We start from the raw sequence: 23,383 nt of genomic DNA on the forward strand, positions 1-23,383 counted from the left end.
TGGAAGCGGAGGCAGGTAGCCTGGGAGGACTACAAAGAGGCTGTGGGAGTGGCCAGGGATCGGGTGAGGAAGGCTAAAGTCCTGATGGAATTGAATCTGGCCAGGGATACAAAAAGCAACAAGAAAAGCTTCTTGTATGGTATGTAGTGGACAAAAGAAAGTCCAAGGAGAATGTAGGCCCCCTCCAGAAGGAAACCAGTGTCCTGGTTACCCAGGACATAGAGAAGGCTGAGGTACTCAATGACTTTTTTTCCTCAGTCTTCACCGATAAGGGCTCTTGTCCCGCCACCCAAGCTGTAGAAGGCGCAAGCAGGGACTGGGAGGATGGAGAATCACCCACTGTGCTCGAAGAGCAGGTTTGGGATCATCTGAGGAACTTAAAGGTGCACAAGTCCATGGGACCTGATGAGATCCATCTGCAGGTCCTGAGGGAACTGGCGGATGAAGTTGCCAAGCCACTGGCCATCATATTTGAGAAATCGTGGCAGTCTGGTGAGGTCCCTGATGGAAGAGAGGGAACATAACCACAATTTTTAAAAAGGGGAACAAGGAGGACTTGGGCAACTACAGGCCGGTCAGCCTCACCTCTGTGCCAGACAAGGTCATGGAGCAGATTCTCCCGGAAACCATGCTAAGGCACATGGAGAGCAAGGAGGTGGTTGGTTACAGCCAATATGGCTTCACCAAGGGCAGATCGTGCTTGACGAATTTGGTGGCCTTCTATGACAGGGTGACAGCATCGGTGGACAAGGGACGAGCAACGGATATCATCTACCTGGACTTGTGCAAAGCTTTTGATACTGTCCTGCATGACATCCTTCTCTCTAAACTAGAGAGGCATGGGTTTGATGGATGGACTACTCGGTGGATAAGGAGTTGGTTGGATGGCCGCACTCAGAGAGTGGTGGTCAACAGCTCCATGTCCAAGTGGAGACCGATCACGAGTGGCGTCCCTCAGGGGTCCGTGTTGGGCCCAGCCCTGTTCAACATCTTTGTCAGTGACATGGACAATGGGATGGAGTGCACCCTCAGCAAGTTTCTGATGACACCAAGCTGTGTGGTGCCATGGACATGCTGGAAGGGAGGGATGCCATCCAGAGGGACCTTGACAGGCTGGAGAGGTGGGCCCCTGCCAACCTCATGAAGTTCAGCCAGGCCAAGTGCAAGGTCCTGCACCTGGGTGGTGGCAATCCCAGGCACAAATACAGGCTGGGCAGAGAATGGATCGAGACCAGCCCTGAGGAGAAGGACTTGGGAGTGCTGGTGGATGAGAAGCTCAACATGAGCCGGCAATGCGCCCTTGCGGCCCAGAAGGCCAACCACATCCTGGGCTGCATCAAGAGGAGCATGGCGAGCAGGTCGAGGGAGGTGATTCTCCCCCTCTACTCTGCTCTGGTGAGACCCCACCTGGAGTACTGTGTCCAGTTCTGGAGCCCCCAACACAAGAAGGACATGGACCAGCTGGAGAAGGTCCAGAGGAGGGCCACAAAGATGATAAGAGGGCTGGAGCACCTTTCCTATGAGGACAGGCTGAGAGAGCTGGGGCTGTTCAGCCTGGAGAAGAGGAGGCTCCAGGGAGACCTTATAGTGGTCTTCCAGTACCTCAAGGGGGCCTATAAGAAAGATGAGGAAAGGCTGTTTAGTAGGGCCTGTTGTGATAGGACGAGGGGTAAAGGTTTTAATATAGAGGGAGGTAGATTTAGATTGGATATTTGGAAAAAATTTTTGTATAATGCGGGTTGTAGAACACTGGAACAGGTTGCCCAGAAAGGTGGTGGAGGCCCCATCCCTGGAAACGTTCAAGGCCAGGTTGGATGAGGCTCTGAGCAACTTGGTCTAGTTGGAGATGTCCCTCCTTCTTGCAGGGGGGTTGGACTATATGGTGTTTGAAGGTCCCTTCCAACTCTAACTATTCTATGATTCTATGATTCTATGATATAGAGCTCACTTACATAACTCATAGTAGATTAAATTAATATATACAGTGACCAAGATACATTTCAGTAGAAGAATAATGCTATTATACAGAATTAAATTGACTTGATGATGGTTGAGTCTCACTAACAGTGTGTTCTTTCATGACATGAAGGACTGTGGAAGGACTCCATGCATCATCTCACTTGTATTGCTCACTAAGTCAGTGACTCTGATGCCAGTGTGATAAATCTACTCTTTCTTTCTAATGTGAGATAGCTCAATGAATCTTCTAAACCTGAAATGAGATGGTATTCATCCTTATCTCTTTAAGTAAATCAGTTTCTCAAATCAGTTCATCTTACCTGATAAAAACAGATTAAAATTTCAAATCCCAGTCCAAGATGGCACTTATGTACATAAATGATCAGAAAAAAACTTTGATATAACAAAATTTCGATGAGAATGCTGGTTCACCACCAAGCCACCAGATATTTTGTTTAAAATAATGGAGATCTGCACTTTAGCCAAATTCAAGACAGAATTCTGGAGCAGCAGCTGCTCTGCTTTGGCATTTGAGATGTTGATAATTGGTACCACTGGCTTTGGTGCAGATGTGGACCTATTTTTCAAATAAATACTGTAACTGAGGATACTGTCTAGTGGTATGTAAATAGGAGAATTTTGCTAATGTCACCACTTGATTAGGTATTTGTGTGTTTCATAAGGTTTACCTCTGGGTAGTATATATATGGAGTAATTTATCTTCCTGGCCATAGAACCTTCAAGGATAAAATAAAACAGTTTTTTCTTTTTTTCTTTTTTTTTTTTAGTGGTGCTTATTTGCCGACTGGAGTTAACTCCACAGTGTAAGCCAACTACATTCTTTCTTTGGATAAAGGTTCTAAGTCCCAGGAAAGATGGACAGTAGTGCCAAGTGGCATATAGTTGAACTTCAAACTTTGCACCATAAGAATCAGGAATTGGGCTCTTGGAGTTCAGTGAAAGCAGATTAAATTGTTGTCTTTCTGTACAAGCCTTGGCTGAGATTTGGAAGATGTGGGGCTGGAAATATGTGTTGTCATTTCTCAGAGATACAATGGGAGATTTTAAACGTCATTTGTAAAAAGGAACAGTTAAACTACTGCACAACACAATCCTAAAGTGCATCCTGGAGGGTTAGGTAATTGCCAGGGAGACACCACTGATTGCAGAATGATTACGTCAGTCACCAGATACACATAAGTGTGACAGCCTGAACAGTAGGGAGGAAGGGTCTGAATGACAAACAGCAAGGAAATGATAGCACTCAAATTAATAGACGCAGTTGGTCAAAATTTTTTCTTTGCTCTTTAACTGGGATCACAATTTATTTTCTAGTAAAAATAATAAATAAATTCAGTTACTCGTCAAGTTTAGAAAGAGGGAAAAATGTGTTCTGGCAGAGAAAAATAAATTGGTTTAGTTTTTTTACGTTGAAATACTATGGATGTCCTAAAACTACACAGACAAATGTAAACACTGCCTACACTTGCATAATTTCATGTTACCACAAGTAGTACATTCCAAATAAAGGTCATGTGTGATTGTATGTTTCAGAGATCTGAGGTTACAATATAATGTCATATTGACAGCTTACAAAACCTGATACCTCTTCTGAATGCTGCCTGCATCCTGAGAGCCTTCACAGGAGGCTGCTGTTGAGACCCTCCCAAGCTGGCCACACCGTGACTCCTCTCTTTTTCTATGTGCATGTCTGGAATGTTTGCTGTTGTCCAACCTTCCCCTGCCATTGCAAAGAAGGCCGTTGTTAGAGCATCCCCACTGAGTGTGTTAGGCAGCACATAAAAATCACACATGTTAGTAGTGAAGGTTTGCATAAAGGCTTACAGTAAGCATACGCCACTTTCATTAGTCTCGACCTCTTTATGCCTAATGCATAATGTCTGGTATTTCCATAAGCACATACTACATGAAACTTTGCCTTAAAGTAAAGGTTAAAAAAAAAAAAAAAAACAAACCAAAACCAAACCGTGGACATACTCTTACAGAAGCCTCTAATAACTGAAAATAATAAAATGTTACTACAGGATTAGGTTGTTTGCAGCTATTTGAATCTTTTCAAAGAAGCTGCAGGAAATAATAAAAAACCTGTGCTTGCTGTATACATAATTTCAGATGGAGATGTCTCCAGAGGTAAAGAAAAGGGTACTGGCTGTTTGCTTATGAGACATCTACTGAGTTCTAACAACTTGATGCAGATGGAGTAGTACACACACAGCTTATTTTCAAATGAAAGGTTTAATACTTGGTTTCCAAAAAAGCATTGGAAACACTGCTGAAAGGCACAGGACAATAGATCTTGGGATTAGGATACACTCGGAAGATACTGTCAGGCTTCTGGTAGGATTCTTTCCATCTGAATCACCTCGGCCACTTCTTACAATTAAATACACACACTGATGAGCTCAGTTTAAGCACAAAGCTTGACAGCTTTAATAGATTTTTCCATTTTCAACCTTAAAATTTACTCAGTGGAGAAAGGTTGACTCATTTCAGAGGCACATGCATATTGTAGAACTGTGTTTCGACTCTTTGTGTCTTTAATTTTTGCCATGAATCTCAGTTCTGAGTCCTTTTACTAGGGCAGAAAATGTGATTCTTTAAAGTAGACATAATTTCTTTTGTGATACCTGCAAGGACTGTTCTAATTTTAGACACTTGTGAAGCAGGTCTGCCAAACTTGTTAGACAGAAGTGCAAACACTATCTAACACTTGCTTCTTCGGTTGTTTTTTCACCTCTATAATTCATATGAAATAATGTCAGTTCAGGTTTTCAAATTTAAAGAATTCTGCTCTGAAAAGGAGAACAATAACTTGCTGAAATGGCATGGTAGTTGCTGCTGAAATGAAAATGCAGTCCAAACTGGTAGTTCTCATTCTAACTGAATACTGAAGGATTGGTCTGCCTTGACTGAATCTGTATTTAAGTCTACTGCATTAGGCATGAGTGGAAGGAAACAAATGTCTTCTATTCTTTCTTGAATCTCTTATGTAGCAAGTTCATTGAACAGTTCATTGAAAAATACGCACTCAGAGTGCATGGCATAATGATTTTATTGTTCATATTTTAATAAATGAGCTGTGTCCTAAATACCCCCCCCCCTTTTTTTTCCTGTTTTGGTGCAAAGTTTTCCATGGCTTTGAACAAGCAAAGTCTTCCGAGCGAATTGTACTGTGCTCCTGAGGGAATGTTACACTCTCAACTTTCTTGTTTTGTTGGCTTTTTACTAGAAGAAAAAAAGAAAAAAGGAGTATTGCTTCATCTGGTCTGAGCTCATTGTGTTTGCTTATAACACTGCAGACACATAAGACTTTTATCTATGACTATGATGACTTATTTTAAAATATGACATCAGGTAATTTTGAGTAGAAACCTAATAAACAACCTGAGCTTTTAATTCTACTCTGTTATTAGCCAATCATATAATTAAAAACAATCTTAAAGTGGACAAAGGAAGTTGTGTTTTACTGCCAACAAGATCAAAATTTACAACTACTTGTGTTATTACACTGATATATGGTAAATATTATCAGAATCATAAATTTTTAACAATAAGATTTGAGATGTACCACAAATATCTGTATGCAGTTATATGATTAGAGATGTGTGCTTAAATTCCTGGGTTGCTTGGGTTATTTCTACATTTCTCTTTCCTTTTTTCTTTATGTTATGGAACTGCATGAAATATTTTAAATCACAAGGTTATAGGATAAAATCCTGTCTCATGGTAAATGTTAATGTCACAAAGCTCCTTAGCATTCTGTAGAAGTGTAAGTTACTTCTAAAAATCCCATCTGAAGAGAAAAAAAAAACAATTTTAGGTAAATAATGAAGGATAGTATCTTTTTTATCTTTCCTTCCCAACAACCACTGTGTTTTACCTGTTCACTTAGATGTTTAATATTAAATGCATTGTAGACTTCTGCCTACATCTGTAGTGTATGAGCTGGTATTTTGTTCAAGGACAAGTGAAAAGACCCGTCATTATTCAAAACTAAGAGGCAGTGAGTAGCATGTATAGAAAGTATTATTACATTTTTCCTTTATATTGTGAGGCTAGGTATAGTGCCCTTTGTACTGAGCTACTATGTCAGTAGTACTAACTTGCATGGCCTACTCTTTTCTGCATCCTCTTATTGACGAAAAGGATGAATTTCCAATTGCCAGTACAAGTATGCAGAATTTTCTTGAAATTAGTACCAAGTTTGGACACTAGTTCCAAAATTAAATGACCCGATATCCAGCATGATGGAAATTTCATAGTCTCTTCAGGAAAACAAAGTCAGATTTCAGGGCAATTGGTGAAGGATTTCTACATACTCCATTTTCTAATCTTTTCTAGTTGTCGTGTGGGGCAGTAAGTCTCACAGTACAGAGGTGCAGATTGAAGATGCTTTTTGATTTTTCCCCTTTGTTACAACTGGTGCATTCCTACAGTTGTGTAATGGAGCTCAAGTTTCAGAGCTAGGCTTTAAGCAAGCCCAGCTGCCAAATGAAGACTTGAATTGCTGAACCAGTATTTGAGGAGACAAGAAGCATGACTCAGTAGCTAGTATGTTCTCCCAAAGAATTTGTACCTCCTGTCCTTGACATTTAAATCACATGACTGGTAACAAAAACAAACAAACAAAAAAGTTCTACAGAAGATTTCAATTACAGGCTATTGTAGCGAAAGAAAAAATATCTCTTGGGCATAAAGCATGAAACAATATTTTGTAGTTCATATTTGGTACAGGGATGGCGCATCATAGGGGTACAGTTCCTACAGGAAGGTTATCTGCTTAGGAGTAAGAAGTGTACATCAGATTTATAAGATGGAGCATTGTTTTCTTTTTTGGATGCTAAAATTGTGTTTTAGCATATGGCCAACTGCATGTGAACTCTGGAGGCAGTGCAGTAGCTAAGAGAGTGAATACAGTTCTTGATTATGAAATCTAGTATGGTTAAAGGCCATACTCCATCAGAAAGACTGCTAACAAAACACTTTGTCTTACTGTAACATATTTAGTTCAGTAGTGTTACTTAAAAAATAAAATGTCTCAGAAAAGAGCTGTTCATAGTATTAGAACTGTACATATGATCTTGAAAGCACCCTGACAGTCATAGTGGAAAGATGTTCAATCCAAGAAGCTTAGAAATAAGTCATGCCTCTTTATGACTATATCTTTTAAGTGTAGACAGCTCTTTAATCTAGCAGAAATTGTCATAAGAGAGACAATGGCTAGAAGGTAAAGGTAGACTAGGTCACAAATTTTTAAAAACCTGGATAATTAAGTATTAAAAGAGTTTACTTGGGGACATGTTCGTCTCTTCATCACTTGCAGTCTCTAAGTGAAGGCAGGATTTCTTTAAAAAATGTATCCTGTAACTGTAATTTCAGTGAATATATTACTTTGCGACTTTCTACAGTCTTTGTTGTGAGCCTATATGATCATTATGGTCCCCTCTGGCCTTAAAATCCATTACACTATTCTTGATTAACTAACTTTGTGAAATGCCACAAAGGGATGAGGAAGATTTACTGATCCCAAATCACTTGTGGATTCCATATCGCAGTTTTACAGGTAACTTGGTAAAGCCTTAGCATCACAGAATCACAGAATGGCTGAGATTGGAAGCAACCTGCAGGGGTAATCTGGTCAAAGCCCCTGCTCAAGCAGGGACACTTAGAACCAGTTGCCGAGGACCATGGCCAGATGATATTTGAGTATCTCCAAGGATGGAGACTCCACAACCTCCCTAGGCAGCCTGTGCCAGTGCTTGGTCACCCTCACAGCGAAAAAGTATTTTCTGATGTTCAGAGGGAATCTCCTATATTTCAATTTGTGCCCATTGCCTCTTGTCCTGTCACTGGCCACCACTGGAAAGAGCTTGTCTCCATCCTCTTTGCACCCTCCCTTCAGGTATTTATATATACTAATAAGATACCTCCTGAGCCCTCTATTCTCCAAGTGAAATGTTACCAGATATCTCAGTCTGTCTTCATAGCAGAGATGCTTCAGTCGTTAATCATATTTGTGTCTTTTTGTGCACTCTTTCCATTCTTGTACTGAGGAGACCACAACTGGACACAGTATTCCAGATGTGGCGTCACCAGTGCTGAGTAGAAGGGAAGGATCACCTCCCTCAACCTGCTGGCAATACTTTGCCTTATGCATCCCTAGATACAATTAGTCTTTGCAGTAAGAGCATATTGCTGGCTTATGTTCAATTTACTGTCCACTAGAACCCACAGGTACTTTTCTGCTAAGTTTCTTTTCAGCTAGGTGACCTCCAGCATATACTGGTGTCTGGGTTTCTTACTCCTCAGCTGCAGGACTTTGCACTTCCCCTTGCTGAACTTCAAGGTTCAACAAGGTTCTTGTCAGTTTGTTTCTCCAGGCTGTTCTGGTCTCTCTGGATGGCAGCATGATCCTTTGGTGTTTCAGTCACTCCTCCCACTTTTGTGTCGCCTGCAAACTTGCTGACGGTACACTCTGCTTCAGATCATCAATGAAGATGGTAAACAGGACTGGACCCAGTACTGACCTGATCCTCTTCCACCAAGGGTATATCTTCCTTGCTCCAGCCTTTCCCCCTGGTCTGTGGAACCTGAGATTCCTGAAGAAAAATCTTGCTAGTAAAGGCTGAGGCAAAAAAGCATTCAGTACCTCAGCTTTCTCCTTTTCTTGTGTAACCAAATGTCCCTTCTCACTGAGCAATGGGTCCATATTTTTCCTATTCTTCCATTTGTTCTTATGTACTTAAAGAAGCCCTTCTTGTCTTTGACATCCTTGTCCAGATTCAATTCTATTTGGGTCTTCGCTTTCCTAATGTCATTCCTGGATGTTTAGACCTTGACTTTGGGTAGGGGCAATTTGTTCATCCGAGCAGGGCTCCAGTTGTTTTGACTTGACTTCCTACTCACTGGGATGGACTGCACTGGAGCTTGGAGGATGTGGTCCTTGAATATTGACCAACTTTCTTGAGTCCCCTTTGTCCTAGAATCATAGAATGGTTAGGGTTGGAAGGGACCTTTCAAGATCATCTAGTCCAACACCCTCCTAAAAGGAGCAGGGACATCTTCCACTAGAGCAGGTTGCTCAAAGCCCTGTCCAACCTGGCCTTGAATGTTTCCAGGGATGGGGCATCCACTACCTCTCTAGGCAACCTGTTCCCGTGTTCTAACACCCTCATTGTAAATTTTTTTTTCCTTATAGGGGTCTGAATCTACCTCCCTCTGCTTTACAAGCATTACCTCTTGTCCTGCTATGTTATCTCTCCAGCAGATGACAGTTAAACACACCCAAGAAGACCAAGGTCTACAAACTAGAGGCAACTCCTATCTGTCTGTAGAGGATCTAATCTACTTCTTCGTGGTCAGATGGCCTATAGCAGACACTCAGTAATATGTCACCTTAGATATTTAGGTATATGTACCAATACTTTTTGGGGAATGCAATGACAGCTGTGTATTCCAGTGTAGAGGAACACCCTGAACATCCTTACAGTGACAGCAAACTTAACTACTTAGATATTTTGAGATAAATATTAATATATTTTTAGCATGATGCTACTTGAGAATATTGAGGTGTCTTAATTGTATTAAGGTGCTTAATATTTCACAATAATCTTAGTTTCAGACAAAGTGAAATCTTTGGTTATGTATTTAGTTATATGATTCTGGCACATCTGGCAGGTGTGTAACCACTGACCTAATGTAGTGTACATACGACAGAAAAACATACCAAAATGTACCAAATAAAGTGTATCTAGAAGCAGTGGACTCAATTATTTCTTCGCAAGTCAGAGTACCAATGACCTCAAAGACTTTAATAAGTTAAAAAGAGTGGTTTACAATGTGATTTACTTTGGAAGTGAAAATGCACACTTTCAAGGAAGTAATTTTGTTTCACTTTGTAATTGAATGACATCTACTCCATCAGTTAAGAAATTAAGTCGTTCTGAGAGAGGAAATAAACACTGAGAACTTATCTGAAAGTGCCTCAGGCAACTGATTCACTTAATGGGTAGAGGTTGACTTTCCTCACGTACATTAGAGCAAAATGCAACCTTGGAGTAAGGAGGCTAATTAGGGTTTATCACATCAGCAAGCTAAGATAGAAAAGGTCACACCTGAGAGGAAATAACAGGCTATGGGTCAACAGCAGTACACTTTCCTCCATGTGCTGGGGTAGTGCTGGGGGTGGCCTGCCTTGCGCAGAGTCTGGGAAGCTGCACCAGAAACCTCGTCCCAGCCCCAGGCAGCCACCCCACAGGCGAGGGCACCTGAGCATGCTAGCAGTTAGCATGGCCCCTGAACTTCCTAAAAGTCGCTGGTTTGTTGTCTGCCCTACCAAGTGCTTACAAGCAAATAAAAGAGTTTGGTTTTTTAATGACACTTTAATTTTCTTACGTTTCCACTTTTCTTTCCAGTCCTGTCTTTGGCAGATTTACACTCTTGAGTCAATTAACGTTTCTTTCATAAATCTGCTGTATTTGCATGCAGGTAAAAATGTGCCCATATCTTCCAACAAGAAAAAATATTTGCACCCAGTAATACTGTGTTTTTGCAGTCTCCTCTCAGAAACAAATGATCACTGCCCCAGGACTGTGCTGCCATGAGACAGCAGCCGCACTCCTGAGCCCATTGTAACTGTCTGCTCACCTAGAGCTCAAGTGAAGTGGCTAGGGAAGGCATAGAGAAGCGTTTCTTTGATATTACAAAGTGAAGGAAGACGGACAATACAGCCATTACTTCTGTTTCCCTTGCCTTTTTACTCCCATTGAGGTTTTTATGGGTTTTCGTTTGGTTTGGGTTTTTACGTGTTGGGGTTTTTTTCATCCTTTTTTTTGTGTTATTTGGTCAGGCAACCTGGCAGACCCATTCTTTCCCCTCACAAACAATTTGTTACAGTTTCCTTCTTATACACAAACAGACTGCAGTCTGAATTTTTTGAAAGAACGATTGTAGCTGAACATCAAATGAGAGAGAAAGGTATCATTAAGTATGAATTTTCTTTTTTTAGTATTTCTTCTTTTCCTTTCTTATTTTTATACATCTTATTTTCTACTGGAATTTGATTAAATTGTGGCGTGGCTTATCAATTCTCATAATTTTTGTCTTCCAGCAACAGGAGAAAGGGATGATCTTATGATCTTTGTTGACTGAAAAGGCATTTATTTAAACAAAAAAAAAAATTAGAAAAAATTTTGATGAATGATCTTTAACTAGTAATTTCCAAAGCATATCTAATGCTGCTCAATTCTGAGTTTCTTAGCTTGCATTTCTTACCACTGTCTTACTTCCTATCTGTTTTGTCGTGCCACTGATAGTTTCCATCACTAATTTTTAAGTAGTCTTGAGGTAAATATTTCATATCTTAATACAAAATTCTTCTGTATTATCTTTTGTTTCTTAAGGTCTCTCAATACTGGGAGCCTCCAGAATGTTTGCACACCCACTTTTAAATCCATGGCCACCTGAGAGCAAGTCTTAATATATGTTTTATTTGTCAAAGTCTCTCTCTCTCTTTTTTTTTTTTATTATTTAATGACAAGGCATTTTCCCTAACACAATTTTGAGATGAGAGATATCCTTGGTGGCTAAAGGATTACTGGATCATCTGCTTCTGGTATTAAATATGAAGGTGAGCACTCTTTCTGTGTCATAAAAATGGTTGGGAGAAAAAATGATCTAAGTATATACTCAGACAACATACAAATTTCCAATGAACTAACCTCTTGAATTCTTCAAATTAAGCTTCCTTGGAGGCTGCCTAGAAAAATAAATATTTAACTATTTGATTTCATTACTGGACAGTCCCAAATCTGTTGTGTATTATGGAAGACAGAACAAAGTTGTCAATGTTAGTTTTATAGACAGATTTGTACCTAGGACATACTGCCATAACAAATTTTTAATATTTCCTGCAACTTAAAATTGCAGAATAATTCAAATGGGAAGGAACCTCAGGGGAGTCTCTTGTCCAGCCTACTGCTCACAGCAATGTCAGTACTGAATTTAGAACACATTGTTCAGGGCAGCCCTCCAAAGATGGAGGTTGGACAGCCTTTCTGGGCAACCTGTTCCAATGTGCAATTATCATCACAGCAAAAAATATTTTCATTGTTCTCAGATTTCTAACTGTTATGACATTTTCTGTATTCCAATCACACACATCCCCGAAAGGCTTCAGATCTAAAGCAGACCTTTGCAATACTATAATGTTTTGCAAACTCATTCTTGTCACATGGATCACTTTAATAGTACAGATCAGGTTTATTCACAGGTTTAGGCAACATACAATACCAAACTAAAGAATCCAGCTTTTTAAATCAGATATTCTGTAGATACTATTCTGAGATTCTATTAATGGCCATTTAATGTAATGAAAATAGCATTGTAAGATACTACATGTCATGAAGGAGGCTAACAGGAATTGGTCAGATTAAAAAATGACAAATAAAGACTATTAAGAATTTTCTTTTTTTTTTTTCTTTTTACATCAGCAAATTCAGACACTATGCTTTGGAAAAAAAAAAAAGGTTATAATTGGGTTTATTTCCCATAACTTTCCTGTTTTGGCATTTTTCTGTAGTGGGAGAACTCTGAAACAGAATTTTGCTTGGCATAAGTAGTCCTTGGTAGTGTGCAGAGAATAGTCTGAAGCAAGAAAGATCAAAACAAAACAAAAATTCAAATAATGCAAAAAAAAATATGAATTGACAGACTCAGTGCAAAACTCTTCTTTTAACTTTTAAATATAGAAATATAAGAAATTCAAACTGTCTTTTGAGAAATCAAGCAAGCCATACATTGAGAGCCGTTCATAGATTATTTCCTAGTCACTTTAAGGCTAATCAACAATATATAAGAAAACTGACTATCCATCTTTTTTTTTTGTCTCCCATTCATAATTCAGTTTCTTTCTGCTGAGTCTCTCTTTACTGGCAGCTGAAATAGTATGGACAATAGTACTGAAAGGACATGTACAAAGCATGGTATAGACAGAGCAGTACTCCTTACACGTTAACAAACAGGCATAGTTGTAAGCAAACACACTGCAGAACAGTCGCTGTACTGGTGGCACAGAGTGTTTTGTCAAGTCTGGATCCTGCATTCTTACTGTTCTCTATTGTACACATAATGTAAGAATCCACACTGTCCTTCATTGTTTTGGAAAATAAGCAGCAAAGGTACAGAGAGGTTACAGAACCTGCGATATTAAAAATATAATATCAGATGGATGCATACCTTACTTACAAGAAAAAGGCAAAAAGGATGGATTCTATGCTTACAGGATAACACTCCCAAGAATGAATTTACTGCAGGAACCAAAGAGACTAAGACTGTCTCTGAAGTCTGCAGTCAAGCTAAAGGAGCCACTTTGCTCTGGAAAGATCAGGAAACAGAAATTTCTTTTACAGCGTGACTTAATAAGTTTATTTTTCTTCTTAAGGTTGCTTCAGCATGCTAGATAGCCTGGTTTTTTTTCATCTGACCAGTTTCCAGAAGTGTCTTTCCTCTTTGATTTTAAGCCCACACATGTTCACACTCAGGAATCAAAATAAGAGAGATGGGATCACTCGAAATGATGATGGAAGCTCACGTGTATGTCTGAGGCATTAGGCGTGTGTTGATTACATACAAATGGGCCTAAACCACTTTGGAAAATCAGGCTGGAAATCTCATTTTGGCTTGGTTAATGTACCCATGGAGAATTCATTCCATATACAACTTTCTTGCTGTCACTCTCAGCTGAAGCTCAGATGTAGAAAGAAAGCTGAAAGTGTAAATGAGCACAGTATATGCTTTGAGAATTTCCAAAGAGGAGGTAAAAATGGCTCCATGTTCTATGTTCATCTGTATTTATTTTGCATTTATTCATGGTCTAAAGAAAATACCTGACCTCCCTAATAATGGAAAATTTCTAAAAATACTTACTGCCTACATAACATAACTTTATAAAAGTACAGACCCAAGGCAGAGTGGTCACTTTCATGTAATGAAATGTGAGAAAATAGTCTTAGATAGAGCTGGACTTTATTCAGATTTAAAATTGATAAAATACTTCACATTTTAGCCCATTGAGTCCATGCTTCTGAACAATCATAAATAACAATGTGCCTGATGCTTCTCTGCACAGAAATACAGTGGTTGTATGGGAAGTACAGTTTCAAAACAAACAAACAAAAAACAGCCCTCAGATACGATAGTAGTAGGATGATTTAGAAATGTAGCAGGAAGGGGATTTCTCCTTGTGACAGTAACAACTTGTTAAAAGAAATACCTTGATACCTTGGTATCAATATCCCTCAACACCTAAAGTCCCTTTTGCCTTTTTTTTAAAAACACTTTCCATAAAATTTGTTGTTCTAAAAATGCTACGACAAGTGCTTCTTTTTCACTGCAAACATTTCAGGATTCTTCTTTCTTTTAAAGAAGATAATAATTCAAAGTGTTTGGCCAGGCTACACCCTCTGCTTGTTTCCCTACATTTTCTGCTTTGTTGTTGCATTAAAAATTAATCATACTTCACATAATCATCTTGAATTTTGATTTGAATTGCAAAGTGAATGCCATACGTGAATACGAGTATCTGTGAAGGAGCTAGAATAACCACTTACAGGCAGATAGTGATTTAGAGAAGTGATTCTTCTAGCTGTAATGCCAGGGGCTTGAAGGCTTATTTTCAGCATTTAACTTTGTGTCTTAATCTAGTCAAAATAATCTCTCCTTGCCGCTAGCTATATACCAGCAGAAAGATAAAACATGTCAATGAAAAACAGCCAGATTACTAAAACAATAAGGAAACTTAAAGCTTCTTACTAAAAGCATATTTTAAAATCAAACCATGAAAAATATAAAATGTTCTTTAAAATTGTAAGAAATAATTCCTCTTGACAGTTTGATAATAATTTTCTCTTTCATTAGACTTTCAGATGGTCTGACAAATGCGCCAAGTGTTTCCTGTTCTCCTTTGATCTCCTCTAATAGTTTGAGAAGGATGGATTAATATGAACCTTGAGTGCAAGGTTGTTGATTTCCCTCTGATCTTAAAGAATAGAAATCACGTGCATTAATGCATATAGGATCATAGAATCATAGAATGGTTAGGGTTGGAAGGGACCATCAAAGGTCATCTAGTCCAACCCCCCTGCAAGGAGCAGAGACATCCCTGACTAGATCAGGTTGCTCAGAGCCTCATCCATGTTTCCAGGGATGCGGCCTCCACCACCTTTCTGGGCAACCTGTGCCAGTGTTCTATAACTCGCATCGTAAAAATTTTTTTCCTAATTTCTAATCTAAATCTACCCCCCTCTATTTTAAAACCATTACCTCTCGTCCTATTGCAACAAACCCTACTAAACAGCCTTTCCCCATCTTTCTTGTAGGCCCCCTTGAGGTACTGGAAGACCGCTATCAGGTCTCCCCGGAGCCTCCTCTTCTCCAGGCTGAACAGCCCCAACTCTCTCAGCCTGTCCTCATAAGAGAGGTGCTCCAGCCCTCTTATCATCTTCGTGGCCCTCCTCTGGACCTTCTCCAGCTGGTCCATGTCCTTCTTGTGTTGGGGGCTCCAGAACTGGACACAGTACTCCAGGTGGGGTCTCACCAGGGCAGAGTAGAGGGGGAGAATCACCTCCCTCGACCTGCTGACCACCATCCTCTTGATGCAGCCCAGGATGCGGTTGGCCTTCTGGGCCGCAAGGGCGCATTGCCTGCTCATGTTAAGCTTCTCATCCACCATCACTCCCAAGTCCTTCTCCTCAGGGCTGCTCTTGATCCATTCTCTGCCCAGCCTGTATTTGTGCCTGGGATTGCCACCACCCAGATGCAGGACCTTGCACTTGGCCTGGTTGAACTTCATGAGGTTGGCAGGGGCCCACCTCTCCAGCCTGTCAAGGTCCCTCTGGATGGCATCCCTCCCTTCCAGCGTGTCGACGGCACCACGCAACTTGGTGTCGTCAGCGAACTTGCTGAGGGTGCACTCTATCCCACTGTCCATGTCGCCGACAAAGATGTTGAACAGGGCCGGGCCCAGTATAAACACAGTACAGAGAAAGATGCAACTCCTCCATAGTTGTATATGTGCAAAGTGGCAGAAAGGACAAGGAAAATGACTGGAAGAGAGGGAACATAACTCCTATTTTTAAAAAGGGGAACAAGGAGGACCTGGGCAACTACAGGCCTGTCAGCCTCACCTCTGTGCCAGACAAGGTCATGGAGCAGATTCTCCCGGAAACCATGCTAAGGCACATGGAGAGCAAGGAGGTGGTTGGTTACAGCCAATATGGCTTCACCAAGGGCAGATCGTGCTTGACGAATTTGGTGGCCTTCTATGACAGGGTGACAGCATCGGTGGACAAGGGACGAGCAACGGATATCATCTACCTGGACTTGTGCAAAGCTTTTGACACTGTCCCGCATGACATTCTTCTCTCTAGGAAGAAACGAGAGAGGCATGGGTTTGATGGATGGACCACTCGGTCAATAAGGAGTTGGCTAGATGGCCGCACTCAGAGAGTGGTGGTTAACAGCTCGATGTCCAAGCGGAGACCGGTCACGAGTGGCGTCCCTCAGGGGTCTGTGTTGGGCCCGGCCCTGTTCAAGCCCTTGAAAAGGGCTTTATTTTAAGTACTTCTTACACTGGAAATGGAGACTGCTGCATAGGAGTGGTCATATTTTTGTCTATTATGGTTCTATGCTAGTTGGAAATTATGAACTGATTATTTAGGGTAGTATGATAGCCTTGGATATTCACAGTGGCAGGCCAAAAGAAATAAGTTCTTTCAGGTGAGCATGCTGTGTACAGAAAAGGTAGCCTTGATCATCTCTTCAGTGATTTTAAGTTTCTGTTTTATTTGGTAGAGTTTAGGGCTAGAATTGCAATAGTGATGTCACCTTTCTTATACAGAGGTGAAACACTCAATATTCTAAGAATCTGCCCTCCCTGACCTGGTGGATGAGGATGCAATGTTCTTATCGATGTCCTAGTGAGAGCTGAAGTTATTAGCACCAGATGAAGCAGCAGCACGAAAACAGAGCTATTCTGCTCTACAGCTCCTGGTAGCCTAATAACTCATTACATCTGCACAGCATTAGACTAGTGTGGACTTTGTGTTCCAAGTTAAATTAATCCTTTGTGTAACTGACATACAGCAACTACATGCTACTGTTTGTGATCTGAGGACTGGAAAAGAAGCTCTGCAGGCTTCTGTTATTTTTGGTGCATTCCAATATGTACTTAACAGTAAGACACTATTACCAGCAATGTCAAATTATTCTACAGTATTTCTTGCACATTCTGTTCCAGACTATATTTTACAGATATGCATTATGTAGGGTTTGTTCACAACTTCAGTAACAATTTGTGTGAAATAGGTGTTAGATTGCCAACAAGGAAACATGGACTAAAATGAAATCCTGTTTGAGAAAAGAACACCTGGCTTTCACTATCTCATTTCACAAAAAAAAAAAAAACAAAAAAAAACCAAAAAACCAACAAAACAAAAAAAAATCCCTGTCATTCCATTCCTGCCAGGCAGTATCTGATGTATTATAAATGATCTGTCCTTTTTATTAATGAATCTTGACAATTTCTTAAGACTTACGTGCCAACCACTGCTGTGTGTTCAACTGATCAGTCCATCATTAAACTACCTCAGACCTGAAGTTCTATTGAATAACTTTGCTAGACTTAGAAGGTTACCTGAAAGTAAAAACTATGAAGAATGAAATATAAGTTCAGTGTATAAAATAATATCCATGTGAAACAGCGCTATTCTGCTTCAGGTTAAAAAAACCCATAAGACTTAAAATTGTTCTGTCAAGTAAATCAGAGGTAAAATGACCTAGGAAAGTAGGACTGAAGTGATGAAGATTCTGTATACATTGTCACATGCATAATAACATAATTGTGGAAAAAACCGTGAGTAAACAATGCATTTATTAGTAAAGTCTATGCTTTAGAATAGTACAAGAAATTTTAGGGTTGACTACGAACTGTTCTTTCACTACTATTTTCAGTCCTTTATCTTAATTTTATTTTTTCACCTTTATACTTGCTATATAAAATAATAAAATAAAAATTATTTAACTCCTCCATTAAATAATGTAATTGTTCTACTGCTGCAGAAGATCAGACAGTAAAGTGCACACACTTTACTGAAAAATCTTATTATTTGGGCTATGATGACAATACTGATAACATTTTCATATTAAGTGGAATGTGAAAGTACAATGCCAAACCTTTTTTCGTTGTTGAAGGATCATGAGATTATGGTTTATACTAGTGATAATACCTGTGTTTCTTAGCAGACAGTAAAATTAGTGAGAAAGGAAAAATTATTCAAATTATTTATTTAGAACAGCCCAATTTGGCATCTACAGAATGAAAATGCTGCTGATAAGCAGGTACTAGATCTCTGCTGATGGTAGGGACAGGTCACATCAGCTGGAGAAGCTACAGAGACTCCACCGTGGTTTGATAATTCTGCAGGTACTGCAAGGAAATAGTATCAACAGTACTTTGCTTTCCAGATACACTGGTGTGATGAACAGCTGAGTCCATCTAACTTGCATCCATATTAAGACTTCAGTGTAAATTCCTACAAATTATTTCTACATGACACAATCCCTTTCTGTGTTAGAATGAAAGATGGTGGTTACTTCGTCCTCACATGAGTGCTGCGGTCTATCTTGTTGTGGTTTTGTTTAGTGAGGGGGGGCCTAAGGTGGTAGCTTCTGTAGGAAACTGCTGGAAGTTGCTCTCCTTTGTTCAGTGGACTCGGCTGGGCCTAGGACGCACCCACTGCTGGCCAAGGCCAAGTCAACTGGTAGCAGAATGTTCTGTGGTAATGCCTCTACGATAACATATTTAAGAAGGGGAAAACAGAAAAAAAAAAGAGAAGATGTGAAGAAGCTGAGCAGGGGCAGAGGCACAGAGGAGGAGGCGCAGGCCTTGTGGGCCATGCAGGCCTCACCCTCTGGCCTCTCGCCAGGCAGCCAACTGGGCCCAACTCAGCCCGGCCCAGCTGCAAGAAGTTTAGAGGAGACGAGCTGGATGATGTGAAGAGATTCTGAGAGGCGTCTGCCAGCCTGTTGTGATGAACTTTTCTTGGGAGAGGAACAGCCAAGGTCAGTTCAGAAGGAGGGGGAGGAGTAATGCGGCTCCTGGCCAAGATTCCCCTGCAGCCTGTGGTGATGACCATGGTGGAGCAGGTTGTCCCCCTGCAGCCCATGGAAGAGCAGAGATCCACCTGCAGCCTGAGAAGGACCCCAGATCGGGGGAGGTGGATGCCTGAAGGTGGCTGTGGCCCTTGGAGGGCCTGCTAGGGCAGCCATTCTGGAGATACTGCACTCCGTGGAAGAGATGACCCACGCCAGAGCAGTTTCATGAAGGACTCTGGCATATGGGTGGGACCCCACAATGGAGCAGGGGAGGAATGTGAGGAGTTCTTCCCTTGACTATGAAGTAGCGGCGTAAAACAACGTGTGATGAACTGACCGCAACCCCCATTCCCTCTTCCCCCCTGTGCCACTTGGGAGGGGGAAGGTGGTAGAGATAATGTTAAGCTTGAGAAGAGGGAGGGGTGGGGGGAGGTTATCTTGTTCTCTGTCTCATTCTCCTGCTGTTTGTAGTAATAAATGAATAGTTTTCCCCAAGTCGAGTCTGTTTTGCCCATAATGGTAACTTTAAGGATTTTCTCCCTGTCCTTATCTCAAACCTCAAGCCGTTTTTCTTACATCTCCCCCTATTCTCTCGGAGGGTGGAGGGAGCGAGAGAGAGAGAGACTGCGTAGTCTGGTCTTGATCGTGGCTGAACTACGACACTTGTGGAGCAGCATTGACAGCAGTAGGCTTTGTAGAAATGAAAAGAATTTGTAGGGGCTTATATTTTTATAAATATTACTCTTTTATCATAAAATACTTTAACTATCATGATTAGGCATATTGGTTCTATCCTTTAGGTCCATAGAAATCACTGACCTCTCTGCTGGAAGTGCCACCAGGAATCTCCATCTGTGCCAGTTATGCAGATGGTATTTATGAAATGGACATCTGTCTATTGAAAGTTGGACTCAACCAAAAAAACATGTGTTGCTTTTGGTTATTAATCACTACTTGTTACCCTGCTTCAAGTTCAAATTATTCATGAGCTTTCTAAAACCTTGTTCTCTTGCTGTGCTAATGGTTAGATTTCATCTTGTCCTGAATATACGTAACTACTGGGAGTGCCTGCTAGAAACTACTGACTTTACTGACTTGCTACAATATTGAGAGTAAAGATCAGGTTTGCTTTGTTACCTACTAAAACAATTTAATTTTTCTTCTTTTGTTGTTGATAAGGCTGATGTGACCTCTGCGAAAAGGCTTTTGTGGATATCAAGCTTTTGCACAACATGTCTTCATTTTACAGCAGACCCTTTGCAGTAGTACCTCAGTTCCAGAGTACTGACCTATATATCAAGACTGACTTGCATGTGGGTGAGATGGAGAATTTTACGGAAAATTTGAGCTAACAGTTGCAGAAAATTTTCAATTGGAAATTGCGGTTCTGGAAATGAAAAAAAAAAAGAAGAAAAGCATAAAAGTAGTTGAAATAGGGCTTTTGATTTAAGATATTTTAGGAAAAAAAAAGTCTGCAGGACATGTTAGTTTATAATGACATTTCTAATGGAAAATTATTTTTTTTTCTTCTAGTTTCATTTTCTTTCTATTTTAAAGCCATGCATTTTTAAGTTCCTCTCTAATACATCTTGTGAAATAGCCATGTTATGTGCATTCTTGTAGTTTTTCACTCATCTTTAGGCATCATTTTGATATATCTTGCTGGCTATAAGGGTATACTGAGGGCATGAAACAATGTATTGGCTATGTGGCTGGCAATACTCCACCCACTTGCTGCTTCACGGTTCATGTGATTCATAGATTATTTAAAAAAAAAAAAAAAAGTAAAAAAAACCAGCAATCATTAAAAAATATGACTTTCAGTGAGAAAGCCATTGCAGAGATGTGTGAGGAAAAAAAATGAAATCTGCACATACATTTGCAGGAAATTTTCACTGGAGGTTTCATTTGAAGTCTAATTATAAATACAGACTTTTTTTTCTTCTAATGATTTTTGTCCATTTTTTCTATTACTGAATGTTACTTTTCATGGATGTGTAATAAAGACATGAGATAGAAGATTTAACCTATAAAATGTCTTCTTCACCTGAAGATACTGTGAGCCATATGAGGAGTCCCAGGTAATATGATGGTGAGAGTAGCTACCTTTGCTGCTCCTGTTTTTCTAGCTGAAAGGAGCTGGGTTCCCTAGGCTGGGAGGCAGAAGAGGTGATATCATAGCACTTTTTCCAGGCACAGCTCTTCTGATGCTATAAGGCAGGATGCTGAACTGGAAAGTCTTGAAGACTCAGGTGCTGGATCCCACCTCTGGCTTTTATATGCAGTCTGGAGTATTAATTGGCATATCCTAATGCCTGCTTTGTTAATGAGGTGTGTGCACAGATGCAGATGTGTACACAAAAGTGTCACTTGTGAACCTCAGCCAAATAGTTACAAACCAAAGCTCTTGGGTAGTGTTAAACTTAGAAGAACACTGTTTTGTGATTTACTGGCTGAGAGTACAATTGTATATTACTGCAACTGTGTCAGAAGAAAGTAATGTGTGATTTCCTTTCCGGAAATGCCAATGTGAACTAAAAAAACTCTGAAACTAATCCTTTAAACTTTATTAGGTATGACTGAATTCATGGAAATACTCTGCGTACTAACAGACTAGCTAAAGAAAATGTTATTTGAGCTTTGAGGAAAAAATAATTTGACAAAATACATCTGTTCAGTTCCTTTACAGGTTCTGCTTGTTTTTTTCAAAGATCAGTCTTAGCATCTGAGAGCTAGTAGCTGAGAATAAATTGCATGTTGAAGATAAATGAAAGGAAGGGGAGCACCCATGAACACTTGGCAGAAGGAAGTGTCTGTAAAAAATGTTAGCACTTTACAACTGTTTTTCTTATTTCTCTTAGATCTGCCCTTTCCTTCAACAATTTATATTGCAACAAAATTTTTTTTTTAAAATTAAACATGATAATGCATAATCAATACAAAATACACAAGTGCAATGTTGGTGTAAGTTCAACATTAGTTTATTTTTTTAACAACCACACAAATTTCAGAGAGTTACACATGTTTTACTGCACTATTTATTTCATGTTAACATTCTGAATAGAGACAGGAGTCATGGATTAATTGGAAATATATGTCGGTTCTTGCTCCTGAGGAGCAGTCTGGCATTACTCCAGCAAAGCTCTCAACTTGCAGCACTAGATGAGTCCTAGAGATTGAATACACGGTCCTTGAAATATCAGACTCCACAGATTTACAGGGCAGGATTTTGCAGGTGTGTAAACCCGTGTAGCTTCACTGCTTTGGTGGAATTAATCTTATTTATGCAAACTGAGGATCTGCCTCAGCACAGGCTTTAACGGGAGATTTCCCAGATCTTCCCTACCAAAGGCAAGTAAACATTGCTCGGGAGAACAAGAGCTAAAAGAGGAAGCTTGTTAAAGAGATCGGTGCAGCTGAAACGTGGTTCAATATCACGTAAGAATTAGAGAAGAGTTAATTTTATCTGAGTTTGATGCATCCAAGAACTGTTTGTGGAATACGAGATTGTAGTAAATACTCCACCTTGCTTCAAACTGCTAGCAAGAGGTCAAATGAAAATCATGCTGCAACTACAGAGTTTTTAATTTTGTGATTCACATAAATATACCAAATATATTTTCCCAGGCACAACCTTTACAAGCAGCATGTTTCCTGCAGTCCTGTTTGTGTATCCATAGATGATAATGTCACAATAATTATACAATTCTAAAAATGCACGGTTTTCTTTTTGTAACTATTTTCACTACTTTGTAACAGGAATGTATCCCATTTTTTTTTCTGCAGCAATCTGTGTTTTCTTGAATATAACAAGTGATTTAGAAAGGTCACTAAATAAAATATTAATAGAGACACGAAGTGTTGTGATAGGACTAGGGGTAATGGTTTCAAAATAGAGGGAGGTAGATTTAGATTAAAGATTAGGAAGAAATTTTTTACAATGAGGGTGGTAGAACACTGGAACAGGTTGCCCAGAAAGGTGGTGGATGCCCCATCCCTGGAAACGTTCAAGGCCAGGTTGGATGGGGCTCTGAGCAACCTGATCTGGTTGGAGATGTCCCTGCTCCTTGCAGGGGGGTTGGACTAGATGACCTTTGAAGGTCCCTTCCAACCCTAAGCATTCTATAATTCTATGATTCTTTAGAAGGTAAAAGCAGATATTTCTTGGCCATTTGCTACTGATTTAAACAGGAATTACAAGTGCATATATACGTATAAACATGTATAAAGATCCTCTGAAGGTGTAATGTGA

Source organism: Chlamydotis macqueenii, chromosome Z (assembly GCF_036417535.1).
Source record: "Chlamydotis macqueenii isolate bChlMac1 chromosome Z, bChlMac1.mat, whole genome shotgun sequence".
NCBI lineage: Eukaryota > Metazoa > Chordata > Aves > Otidiformes > Otididae > Chlamydotis > Chlamydotis macqueenii.